At 38.7% G+C, this 12,853-nt stretch overlaps 1 pseudogene; it reads left to right on the top strand.

Annotated features, from left to right (window-relative positions):
* Positions 1-2,084: 2,084 nt before the first annotated feature.
* On the top strand, positions 2,085-2,991 carry LOC101423017 (T-complex protein 1 subunit zeta pseudogene; annotated as a pseudogene).
* Positions 2,992-12,853: the final 9,862 nt, after the last annotated feature.

Raw genomic sequence — 12,853 nt, 5'->3', positions numbered from 1 at the left:
ATTTACTTATTGTTTCTTTTGTTACTTGTATTTTCTGTCATCATATCTAAGAATCCACTGTCAAATCCCGGGTCATGATTTGCCCTTATGTTATCTTCTAAGAATTTTATAGTTTCAACTCTTATATTTAGGTCCTTGATCCATTTTGAGTTAATTTTTAAAAATTTTATTTTTCAAGAAGCTTTAGATTAAATGTTACATAAAAATATAGGAAATTACCACACTTTTCCTTGTTAACAACATCTTTCAGTAATGTGGTACATTTGTTACAATGGACGAACAAATATTGAAGCACTGCTACTAAGTATGGTCTATAGTTTACATTATGACTTATACTCTGCGCCACACAATTTTATAGGTTTTGACAAAATGTATAATGGCCTATATCTGTCATTGCAATGTTGTGCAGAACAATTACAGTGTCCCCAGATACCCCATATTACACCTGTTCTTCCTTCTCCCTTCCCTCAGAACCTCTGGTGACTGCTACCTTTATATCAATGTTACGAGTTCTTCCATTACTAGAACAGTAATAAGTCTACTTTAGTCCATTTGTTGCATTCCCCCTTATGTTGTTCATTCCTCGGTCTTGAGGATTTGGGAATGGTGATGCCCACTTTGCTTCTAATTGAGAGGGGGCTTAGAACCCATGGGGCAGAAAGATGGAACTGTTTTGCTTGCAGTTGTAGATTGAGTTAATTTTGTATATGGTGTAGGGAGTCTACCTTCTTTTTTCTGCATGGAGATATCCAGTATTCCCAACACTGTTTGCTGGGAGACTATTCTTTCCCCATGGCATATACTTAGCACCCTTGTCAAAAATCAATTGGACATTGATGTGTGGGTCTATTTCTGGACTTAAAAATGTTGTTCTGCTGATCTATTTTTATGCTAGCACCACATTCTTTTGAATACTGTTACTTTGTAATACAGTTTGAAGTCAGGAGGTGTGAGTCCTTCTGCTGTGTAGTTTTCTCTGTGAGTTCCTGCCCAACAAGGGGGTGGGGACTCAACTGAAGTGGCCCAATTGAAGTCTTAATCGTTATTTAATCAAGTGAAAATGAAACCTCTGAATATAAGATAATTTAATATGCCCAGAGGGACAGACCAGTTTACAAACGTTATTCAACATCTGTTTGTGAAATTCACAAACAATGTCAAACTGCCACATAAGATTATAACTTTTTCTTTAGTGTTAAACAAAAATAGAACTAATCTACTTCTATTCTGAGTATTTCTTAACCTAGAAGGTAAGAAATAATGAGACTGTTGCTTCAAATGCTTACAGAGATGTCCAGAGACGCTTGAGTGAAGGATATGAGTAATTCGAAAGGAAGAGAGAAACTGGGATGGCATAACACTGACATGGAGATTTTCTACTGAGTAAAAGATACTGGATAAATTTCCTTACCATTGAACAGGGACTTCATGGTTAGCATAGTGCCACAGGACCACAACCTCTCTGGCCCTGTAGTGGTTTAACTCTTCTGTGGAACCACAAAAATATTGTTCCTAAAGATAATTCATTCCTGTAAACTTATTTTAGGTGGAACCTTTTGGTTAAATTACTTCAGGTAAGGACCTTTGATTAGATTACATGACCCATGGTGGGTCTTAATCCTAATCCTGGAATACTTTATAAACAGAGGAATAAAGACCTAAAGGCATGGAATAAAGAACTGAGTTCATGGAGATAAGGTGAACTCAGCAACTGAGAGATAAGGTCCCAGGATCCAAAAGTGGAAATCAAAGGAACGTAGGAGCTGAGAGGAAGCCACTTAAGCCAGAACCTGAAAGCAATGAGCTTAAAGGTGAGAGGAGAGATGAACAGATGCCACCAAGTGCCTGATCGCACTGAGCTGCAGCTTGGGAGAAATCATCTCTGATCATGCCTTGATTTTGAACACTTCCATGGCTGCAATAAGATTCTAAGGTAATAAATTCCCTCTGTAAAAGACATCTCGTTCCTGGTATATTGCTTTGGCAGCATTGGCCCCAAATTAATACAATAAATGAATGTGCACCTCCTGGCCACACTGAGCCAGCCTTGGGGGGTTTCTTTCTTTTCATCTGCTGGGTCAGCTATGGTGACTGTGAAGACCTTGAACCCCAAGACCGAGGTGGCCTGAGCCTAAGTGGTGCTGGTGGTCAACATTAGCATGGCACGAGGGCTTCAGGATGTGCTGAGCACCACCTTGGGGCCCAAAGGCATCATGAAGATGCTTGTTTCTGGTGCTGGAGACATCAAGCTTACTAAAGACAGCAATGTGCTGCTTTATGAATGCAAATTCAACACCCAACAGCCCCCTTAATAGCAAAAGTAGCAACAGCCCAGGATGACATAACTAGTAATGGTATTACTTCCAATGTCCTGATCATCGGAGAGCTGATGAAACAAGAGGATCTCTACATTTCCGAAGGTCATCATCCCAGAATAATAACAGAAGATTTGAAGCTGCAAAGGAAAAGATGATTTAGTTTTTGGAACAAATCAAGGTAAGCAAAGTGATGGACAGAGAAACACTTCTGGATGTAGCCAGAACATCTCTCCATACTATGCTGACTTTGCTAATGTCTTAACAGAAGCTGTAGTGGACTCCAATTTGGCCATAAAAAACAAGATGAACCTATCTACCTTTTCATGGTTGAGATCATGGACATGAAACATAAATCTGAACTGATACAAGCTTAATCAGAGAACTTGTTTTGGACCATGGGGCACAGCATTCTGATATGAAAAATAAAATAGAACATGCATACATCCTCACATGCAATATGTCTTAGAATATGAAGAAACAGAAGTGAACTCTGGCTTTTTTATAAGAGTGCAGAAGAGAGAGAACAAAACTAGTAAAAGTCAAAGGAAAATTCATTGAAGATTGAGTTAAAAAAATAATAGAACTGAAAGTCTGTGATGATTCAGATAAAGGATTTATTGTCATTAATCGTCCATTTCTTTGCTTGCAGAGCAAACCAGCAACTGTGTGGTGAGCCAAGTGCCTGTGTGGCAAGCCAAGTGCCCGTGTGAGTGTCTGCATGGTAAGCCAAGTGTCTGCATGGCAAGCCAAGAGCCTGTGTGCTAAGCTGGGGGCCTGCGTGGTGAGCCGAGTGCCAGTGCAAGTGCCCATGCCATGAGCCATGTCTGCACAAGTGAGTTACACAGGAAGATGATGACGCAACAAAAAGAGAGACAAAGGGGAGAGTCAAGGTGAAGGGCAGCAGAAACGAGGAACCGAGGTAGCTCAGGTGACAGAGAACCTCTCTCCTCATCAGAGGTCTCCAGGATGGAATTTTAGTGAATCCTAGAGGAAAAAAAACAAGAAGAGAAAGAGAGAAATAGATACAGAAGTTCACACAGTGAGGGGACATGGTAAAAACAGGGTAGGGGTGGGGGCAGAATAAATAAATAAATAAGTAAATATTTTTTAAAAACCATCATATGGAGAAAAAAACATAGCTCTTTAAAAAAAATTGCTATTAATGATGGCTGCGTGGTTCCAGGTGCTGGGTGCAGTGCAAGTGGCAAGGGCAGAAGCTCTGGCTAAATATAAGCCCAGTGTAAAGGGCAGGGCCCACCTTGGAGTCCAAGTATTTGCTTATGCATTGCTCATTATTTCCAAGGTTCTTGCTCAGAACTCTGGTTTTGACTAGTAAAAGTACAAGCAGCACATTCAGAATCAGGTCAACTTGTGAGTGTAGACTTGAACACAGGTGAGCTGATGGTAGCAGCAGAAGTAGGCATATGGGATAACTATTGTGTAAAGAAATTGCTTCTGCACTCCTGCCCTGTGATTGCCACCAACTTTCTCCTGGTTGATGAGATCAGGCGAGCTGGAACATCTTTTCTAAAAGGTTGTATCACCTTAATCATGAAGATGTGACAGAATAATCTTAAGAACACAGCTAAGGAATTTTTGTACAAGATTTGAATGACTTTCAAAGGAATTTCCCCCATATTAAAACAGAGGACATTGTCATCTTTTCAAATCATGAAGTTCTAAAATTATAATTACAGCTGGTTTTTAAAATCGTGCTTTATTGTACAGTCATAAAGCAGATCCTTTTTACTGAGTGAACAGGATGTTTTACTTTAGCTGTAGTGGCATAATGTTACATGTTGGACAAGGTTATATTATCTACCTTGTTATTAAATATGCTTCACAAACAAACAAACAAAATAAATGTGATTTCACTGGTTATTGAAAACATGCCCAGTGAGCAAATAAACTGAGCCATCTTTGTAGTAAACCTGTATTTGCACATACTTAGGTATTTTTTAATTTTCAAAATCATTTTAAAACATTTGACCTCTATTGATATTTCTCTACAAATGCACATACCTATTCTGAAAGCATGTTTATACTGTCTCTGATCAGTTGTGGAATGAAGAAATTGTTCCTTTGCCACAGGTGTCTAAATACTCCACAGAACTGCTCCTTGTCACAGCTGTCTCAAATACCCCATAAAACGGTATATGAGCCCTTGAATGTAGGAAAAGGGGTCTCACAAATGTGAGACTGTCTTTGCAATCATGCATAAAAGTCTGTTGTGCTGCTATTGAGCCAGATATAGCAGCCCTGCCTGTCCAGCCCTGGAGTTTCCACAAAGGCTCTCTTAGTTGGACAAGGTTTGGGATCCAACATCAGGCAAGCCTGAGCTGGCTGCTGAGATCCTACTTGGTCAAAACTTGGCCAGAATGAGTAGATCCCAGATCACTCTGACCTGTTTTGTCCTAAAACAACTTGTTCAAGAGTATTAGGTTGTGAAATTTCTTCGTTATGCCTTCTAAGTCATGAAAGATTTTTTAAAATCTGTGTGGGATGGTTGAGGTGTCATCTTGCCTTAAGGCAGAAATGAAATCTTTTAAAAATCTTTGAAGTTTGGAACTTTGCCAAGTCAACTTCCTTTTCAAAATGTTCTACTTATTTCATTCATCCTTTCTAAATTGTGGAAGATACATTACCATGTAGTTAAGGAAGCTGTTTGAGAACTGTCTTTTCGTTTACCATTATCCATAGTACCGCAGCCTCAGTATACAAATTTATGTACACCAACACTGCCTCTTCATCTGTCAATCACTTTGAGATATGACACTGAGTTTCCACCATGTCCAATCCTGAGTTTAAGTTGGTTACCATTGGTTTCAATATCTTCAATTGAATTTCTGTTCATTTCCCAACTGAAATTCCTGTTCGTTTCCCAGCTGAAATTCCTGTGCTATTACTTCCTTAGAAAAGAATGTCTTAAATTCTTTGCCTTTCATTCTTCTTATTTGCAATTCAAAGATGGGATGGGAGATGATATTACCAGTCTTTCAAACTCTAAAGATTGTCTGGAGGATCAAAAAAGAAAACTATAAGTAAGGAGATTATAAAACTATAAGTCATGATAGGAAGCTAAGATATAATGATATCCATAATCTGTGTATACTGGATAGGAAAAGCCAGTTTCCTATGTGGTCTTAAATCTACACTTTTTGTTCATACTGTTTTCTTTAGTACTCCCTTTCGAAGTCTTCTGAGTATCTCCCAGACATCGTGGGGCCACCAAACTTTCCTTTTCAACACTTAAAGCATTCATGTCCTTGGGCAAATAACTTGGGTAAGAAATATTCATTGAGAATCTTCTAGGCTGGGTAAAGATTTAGAAAGAAAAACAAATTTCACAAGGTAGCATAATAAGTGGCAGAAACAGAATAGAATTTACATATTCTGTTTTAGAGTTCTGCCACCATTTGCTGCCCAATCCTCTTTCTCTAGAGTTACATCAAGGAATTCAGAGATTACTGCCAATCTCAACACAGTCCTCTTTATTTAATAATTTATTATATCAAATGTGTCCGTAGTTTCCTCTTAGGATTTTTGTGGGTATATATATTTTAAACCATTTTTCCAACAATAAAAACCTCAGATAGGAGCCTCTGTTCAGAGGAAGCATTTTTTATATTTTAGTAATCTATGTTAAACATTAAACCATTATTTTAATTCTGTTTACACTTTTAAAATTTTTATCTATTTAAAATATTTATTTTTCCAATTATAAAAATAACTTCTGTCTCCTTTAGATGAATTCTTGTCTGCCTTTCAGATTATTTCCTTAGAATCAATATCTTTCATATACCTCTTGGTACTTCCATAAATTCATATACTTGTCTCACCACATTTTATTTTTTATATATATTTTAAATTTTTAAAAAGATTTATTTTTTATTTATTTCTCTCCCCCTCCCCACTGCACCCCCCCCCCCCAGTTGTCTGCTCTCTGTGTCCATTCACTGTGTATTCTTCTGTGTTCACTTGTATTCTTATTAGTGGCACCAGAAATCTGTGTCTCTTTTTGTTGCATAATCTTGCTATGTCAGCTCTCCGTGTGTGTGGCCCCACTTCTGGGCAGGCTGCACTTTTTTCATGCTGGGCGGCTCTCCTTAATGGGTGCATTCCTTATGCATGGGGCTCCCCTATACAGGGGACACCCCTGTGTGGCATGGCACTTCTTGTGCACATCAGCTGTAGTAGGCCAGCTCATCACATGGATCAGGAGGCCCTGGGTTTGAACCATGGACCTCCCATGTGGTAGGCAGATGCTCTATCTGTTGAGCCAAATCCATTTCCTCTCACCACATTTTTTTTTAAAAGTTATTTTGAAATAATTTTCTACTTACAGAAGTCACAAAAATAATACAAAACTATACAGAGACCTCCAATATACCTCCATCCAGAAATCCAGATATACTAGCTTTTAACTATTTGTCACATTTGTTGTATCTATCTATCTATCTATCTATCTATCTATCTATCTATCTATCTATCTATCTATCTATCTATCTATTTATCTATCTATCTCTATCATCTATCATCATCATCTATCATCTATTTTCTAAAAATTTGAAAGTATATTGTATACATCATACTCATTGAACACTTAATCCTTCCATATATATTCTCTAAGAACAAGGATATTCACTTGTATAACATTACAGTTATCAAGGTCAAGAAATTTAACATTGATATAAAGCATAAAGTCTATATTCTAAATTTTCCCATTGCCGTATGTAATAGTCAGCCAAAGAGGTGCTGAGTAAAGTACCAGAGAACTGTTGGTTTCTATATAGGGTATTTATTTGGGGTAAAAGTTTACAGTTACAAGGCTCTAAAGAGTTCAACTCAAAGGTACCATAAGAAATACATTCTCACCCAAGTCAGTTACCACATGTTGAAGTAAGACGGCGGGCCTGGTTTCTCCTTCCTTCTTCCTCTTAATGCTCCATGAATCCAGCTTCTTCTGATCTTTGCTGATTCCATTGGTCTATATGCCTGTCCTTGTGTTGATACCACACTATTTTTAATACTGTAACTTTGAAATAAGTTTTGAAATTGGGATGTTTGAATTTTCCAATCTTGTTCTTTTTCAGGATGGTTCTGGCTAACTGAGATCCCTTACCCTTCTATATGGGTTTGATGATTAGCTTTTCTAATTTTGAAATTTTGTTTGTGTTTATATTGAAACTAAATCATTTTGGGTAACATCTAAACAATATTTAGTCTTCCAATTTATGAGCACTGAATATGCTTCCATTATTTAGGTCTTTAATTCCTTTCAGGAGTGACTTCCAGTTTTCTGTGTGCAAGTCCTTTACATCTGTGGTTAAATTTATTCCTAGATATTCTAATTTTAAAGTTGCGATTATAAATGGAATTGCTTTTTTGATTTCCTTTACAGATTGTTCATTACTTGTGTATAAAAACAGTCCTGACTTTTGTGTGTTGATCCTGTACCCCAGCATGCTACTGAATTCATTTGTTAGCTCTAAATGCTCTTTGTAGATTACTCAGGATTTCCTCTATATAGGATCATGTAATTTGCAAGTAGGGAAAATTTTACGTCTTCCTTTCCAAGTTGGATGCCTTCATTTATTTTTCTTGACTAATTGCTCTGGCTAGAACTTCCATAAAATGTTGAATAGCAGTGGTGACAGTAGGCAAACTTGTCTTATTCCTGTTCATAGAGAAAAAGCTTTCAGTCTCTTACCACTGAGGATGATGTTAGCGTGGGTTTTTCATATATGTCTTTTATTAGGTTCTATTCCTAATTTTCTAAGTGTTTTTATCAAGAAAATTTGATGGATTTTGTAAAATGCCTTTACTGTGTCAATTAAGATGATCATGTGGGGTTTTTTTCTTCATTCTATTAAAGTGTTGTATTATATTGATTATTTTATGTTGAACTTCCCTTGAAGTCCTGGGATAAATCTCACTTGATCTTGTTGTATAATACTACTAATGTGTTGTTAGATACAGACTGCTAGTAGTTTGTTGAGGATTTTTCCATCTATGCTTATGAGGTACAGTAGTCTATAATTTTCATCCATCTTTGGAAGTTTTTAAGAAAGATTGGTGCTAATTTTTCTTGGAATGTTTTGTAAAATTCACCAATGGAGGTTTCAGGTCCTGATTGTTCTTATTGGAAGATATTTTTATTATCAATTCAATCCCTTTGTTATTGGTCTATTAAGGTCTTATATTTCTTCTTGAGTCATTTTAAGTAATTTAAGTGTTTTTTTTTAAATATTTATTTATTATTATTATTTTTTAATTACATTTAAAAAAATATATGAGGTCCCATTCAACCCCACCGCCCCCGCCCCCCACTCCCCCCACAGCAACACTCTCTCCCATCATCGTGATACATCCATTGCACCTGGTAAGTTCATCTCTGAGCATCACTGCACCCCATAGTCAATGGTCCACATCATAGCCCAGACTCTCTCACATTCCATCCAGTGGGCCCTGGGGGGATCTACAGTGTCCCGTAATTGTCCGTGAAGCACTATCCAGGACAACTCCACGTCCCAAAAACACCTCCACATCTCATCTCTTCCTCCCGTTCCCCACACCCAGCAGCCCCCATGGCTACCGTTCCCACACCCATTTCACATTTCCTCTGTGGACATTGGATTGGTTGTGTCCATTGCACATCTATGTCAAGTGAGGGCTTAGATTCCACATGGGTACTGGATGCACTCTTCCTGCTTCTAGTTGTAGACACTCTAGGCTCCATGTTGTGGTGGTTGACCTTCTTCAACTCCATGTTAGCTGAGTGGAGTAAGTCCAATAAGTCAAAGTGTAGGAGCTGAAGTCTGTTGAGGCTCTGGGCCTGGGTGTCATATTATCAGTCCAGAGATTCAAATCCCCTACATATATCTTAAACTCAGCACCAACTACAATTCCAATAAAGTAGCATGCAAGTCTTGTGAAAAGAGATCCCCTCTGAGTCCATTTCCATCACGCAGAAACACCAGCTCCAAAGAAGGGCCATCTGTCATGGCAGTGAACCCCTTCTGCCATGACCATAGAACCCGTGGGTCTCTTTATCCCTCAAAAGAACCAATACCTGGGGTTGTATCTACCTTATCTGTCTCTTAGACTCTGTTCAGTTGTACATAGGGGTATTCCTTCTGACAACCTCCAGACTCTTTTTTAGAGACTCACAGCCTTATAATCTCATTTCTCCTTTCCATTTCCCCCTTACATTAGGTCAAACCGCTTCCCGAAGTCATGTTATTATATGTAGACAGGTATATTCTGCTGTTCCATATTGAATCTTTAATTCAAGGTCATTTTCTAGTTGCTTCTTCAGCTGGTATGTGGTAGTGATCCCTCGGTGCCAGGGAGGCTCATCCCCAGGTGTCGTGTCCCACGCTGGGGGGAATGCATCACATCTACACGCTGAGTTTGGCTGTGAGAGTGGCCACATTTGAGTAACATGAAGGCTGTCAGGAGGAAACCCCCAGGCACAATGCTACTCTAGGCCTTGTTCTTATTGCAGGTGCATAGGCTCAAAAGTGTAGCCATTAGTATCAAGAGCCCACTGTTGGGCCCTCCTTCCTTCCTGGTTCTTGCCGTTGCACCTGGAGGATTGCCGCTGCTCTCCCAGGGCCCACAACAGTGACCCCCCGGCCAGGAGCCCAGTACCCCCCCAGCTGTTGTTTTTAATTGTTTCCACTATGAGTATATATAGACATTGCTATATACCCTGGGCATATGCCCTGTATAACTCCCTGTCAACCATATATATCCTGTCAATAACATCCCATATCAGTATTCCTCCGCTGCCATTGTTGAACCACTCTGTGATCCAAAACTTCCCGTAAAGTGAATCCCAACATAATGTCAGCTTCAGAAGAGTCTTAGATCACCAAAATTCACATATACAATATACAGTATTTCCCCAGATCCACCATAAAACCTTTTCCCTTCCACAGCAATAATCTTTTAACTTATTCATATCATATTTCCTGAAACTGATGTACAGATTCCGAAACTATAGTTTTCAAACAAGGTAACATTTGTGCTTACTATGTGGTCCATACTTTAGGTTGTACAGTTTTCTAAATTTTTTAGTTATCCTATGTTTTGTCTTATGGTTTTCATTATTAGTCTGTCGTCCCCTATATGTTTTTGGTGTAATATTAGCTGTTTTATATTCATCCTCGTGTACTCTCACATAACTCCTCTTTTGCCCCCTTATTTACCTTTGTTCTATCCATTGCACGTCCATTTTCCCCTCCCCTTAGGGCCCACAACGCCTGCCAATCTAATGCCCTGGGAGCCGTCCTTTCTCACGAGAGATACAGTTCTCTCTATTCGACGGCATTAGTCTTCCCCAGGATATGGGTCCACCCCACCCAATGGTAGAACCCACCTTGGCAAAATGAGCCTTCAGCTATTCCCTCCGGAGTCCGTCCCGCATCAGACCATACCCCCTGAGCGTCCTAACCAGGTGACCCTCCTATTTATACTTTGATACGTTTTACTCAACATTTAGTTCTCAACGAACTTCTGGCACTCTCCCATGTTTGTATGTTGCCCCTCCCTCCCACCTATTTCTTGGACCATATTACCCCTCTTCCCATCCCCAGCCCCCCTCAAACCCAGAAAACCCCACCCGAAGGTAACCCCTTGCCCCCATTTTGTCCCTTCTTTGTGCTCATACTTACCCCCAGCTCATCACAGATTCCACCCCTACAGACATTAACTCACAGCCTTCCTCCACCCCCCGATTTCCAGTAAGCCACTTTTCCAGACTCTAGCTCTCTGAGGCAGTTAACTTGTTTCATATCATTGAGGTCATATAGTATTTGTCCTTCAATGCCTGGGTTGCTTCACTTAACATAAGATTCTCAAGGTTCATCCATGTTATCACGTGCGATTGTAGTGTATTGGTTCTTACAGCTGAGTAGTATTCCATTGTGTGTATATACCACATTTTATTGATCCACTCATCTGTTGATGGACTTTTGGATTGATTCCAACTTTTGGCGATGGTGAACAATGCTGCTATGAACATTGGTGTACATATATCGGTTTGTGTCCTTGTTTTCAGATCTGATGGGTATATACCCAGCAGTGGTATTGCTGGGTCATATGGCAAATCTATGGATAATTTTTTGAGAAACTGCCAAACTGTCCTCCAGAATGGTTGGATCCTTCTGCATTCCCACCAGCAATGGATGAGTGTTCCCCTTTCTTCACATCCTCTCCAGCATTTGTATTCTACTGTTTTTTTCATGGCTGCCAATCTTATGGGAGTAAGATGGTATCTCATTGTAGTTTTGATTTGCATTTCCCTGATAGCTAGGGATTTGGAGCATTTTTTCATGTGCTTTTTAGCCATTTGTATTTCTTCTTTGGAGAAGTGTCTGTTTAAATCTTTTTTCCCATTTTTTAAATGGGTTGTTTATCTTTTTGTTTTCGAGATATATGAGTTCTTTATATATGCAAGTTATAAGTCTCTTATCAGATATATGGTTGCCAAATATTTTCTCCCATTGTGTGGGTTCCCTTTTTACTTTCTTGACAAACTCCTTTGAGGTGCAGAAGGCTTTAATTTTGAGGTAGTCCCATTTATCTATTTGTTCTTTTGCTGCTCGTGCTTTTGGTGTGATATTCATGAAGCCATTTCCTATTACAAGGTCCTGTAGATGTTTCCCTACACTGCTTTCTAAGGTCTTTATGGCCTTGGCTCTTATATTTAGGTCTTTGATCCATCTAGAGTTGATCTTTGTATAAGGTGTGAGATGGTAATCCTCTTTCATTCTTCTACATATGGCTATCCAGTTCTCCAGGCACCATTTGTTGAATAGGCCATTCTCTCCCAGTTGAGAGGGTTTGGTGGCTTTATCGAATATTATATGGCTATATACATGAGGTTCTATATCTGAACTTTCAATTCGATTCCATTGGTCTGTGTGTCTCTCCTTATGCCAGTACCATGCTGTTTTCACTACTGTAGCTTTGTAGTATGTTTTGAAGTCAGGAAGTGTGATTCCTCCTATTTCGTTTTTCTTTTTCAATATGTCTTTGGCTATTCGGGGCCTCTTTTTATTCCAAATAAATTTCATAGTTAGTTTTTCTAGTTCCTTAAAGAAGGCTGTGTTGATTTTTATTGGGATTGCATTGAATGTGTAGATCAGTTTTGGTAGGATAGACATCTTAATAATATTCAGTCTTCCTATCCATGAACAGGGAATATTCTTCCATTTATTTAGGTCTTCTTTGATTTCCTTGAACAATCTTGTATAGTTCTCGATGTATAAGTTTTTTACCTCTTTAGTTAAATTTATTCCTAAGTATTTGATTTTTTTATGTACTATTGTGAATGGTATTTGTTTCTTGATTTCCTCCTGATCTTGCTCATTATTGGTGTATAGAAATGCTACTGATTTTTGCGCATTGATCTTATAACCTGCGACTTTGCTAAACTCATTTATGAGTTCTAGGAGCTTTGTTGAAGATCTCTCAGGGTTTTCTATATATAGGATCATGTCATCTGCAAATAATGAAATTTTGACTTC

This window comes from Dasypus novemcinctus, chromosome 1, assembly GCF_030445035.2.
Source record: "Dasypus novemcinctus isolate mDasNov1 chromosome 1, mDasNov1.1.hap2, whole genome shotgun sequence".
Lineage (NCBI taxonomy): Eukaryota > Metazoa > Chordata > Mammalia > Cingulata > Dasypodidae > Dasypus > Dasypus novemcinctus.
The sequence above is the reverse complement of the archived record's forward strand: the minus strand, read 5'-3'. Positions and strand labels throughout refer to the sequence as shown.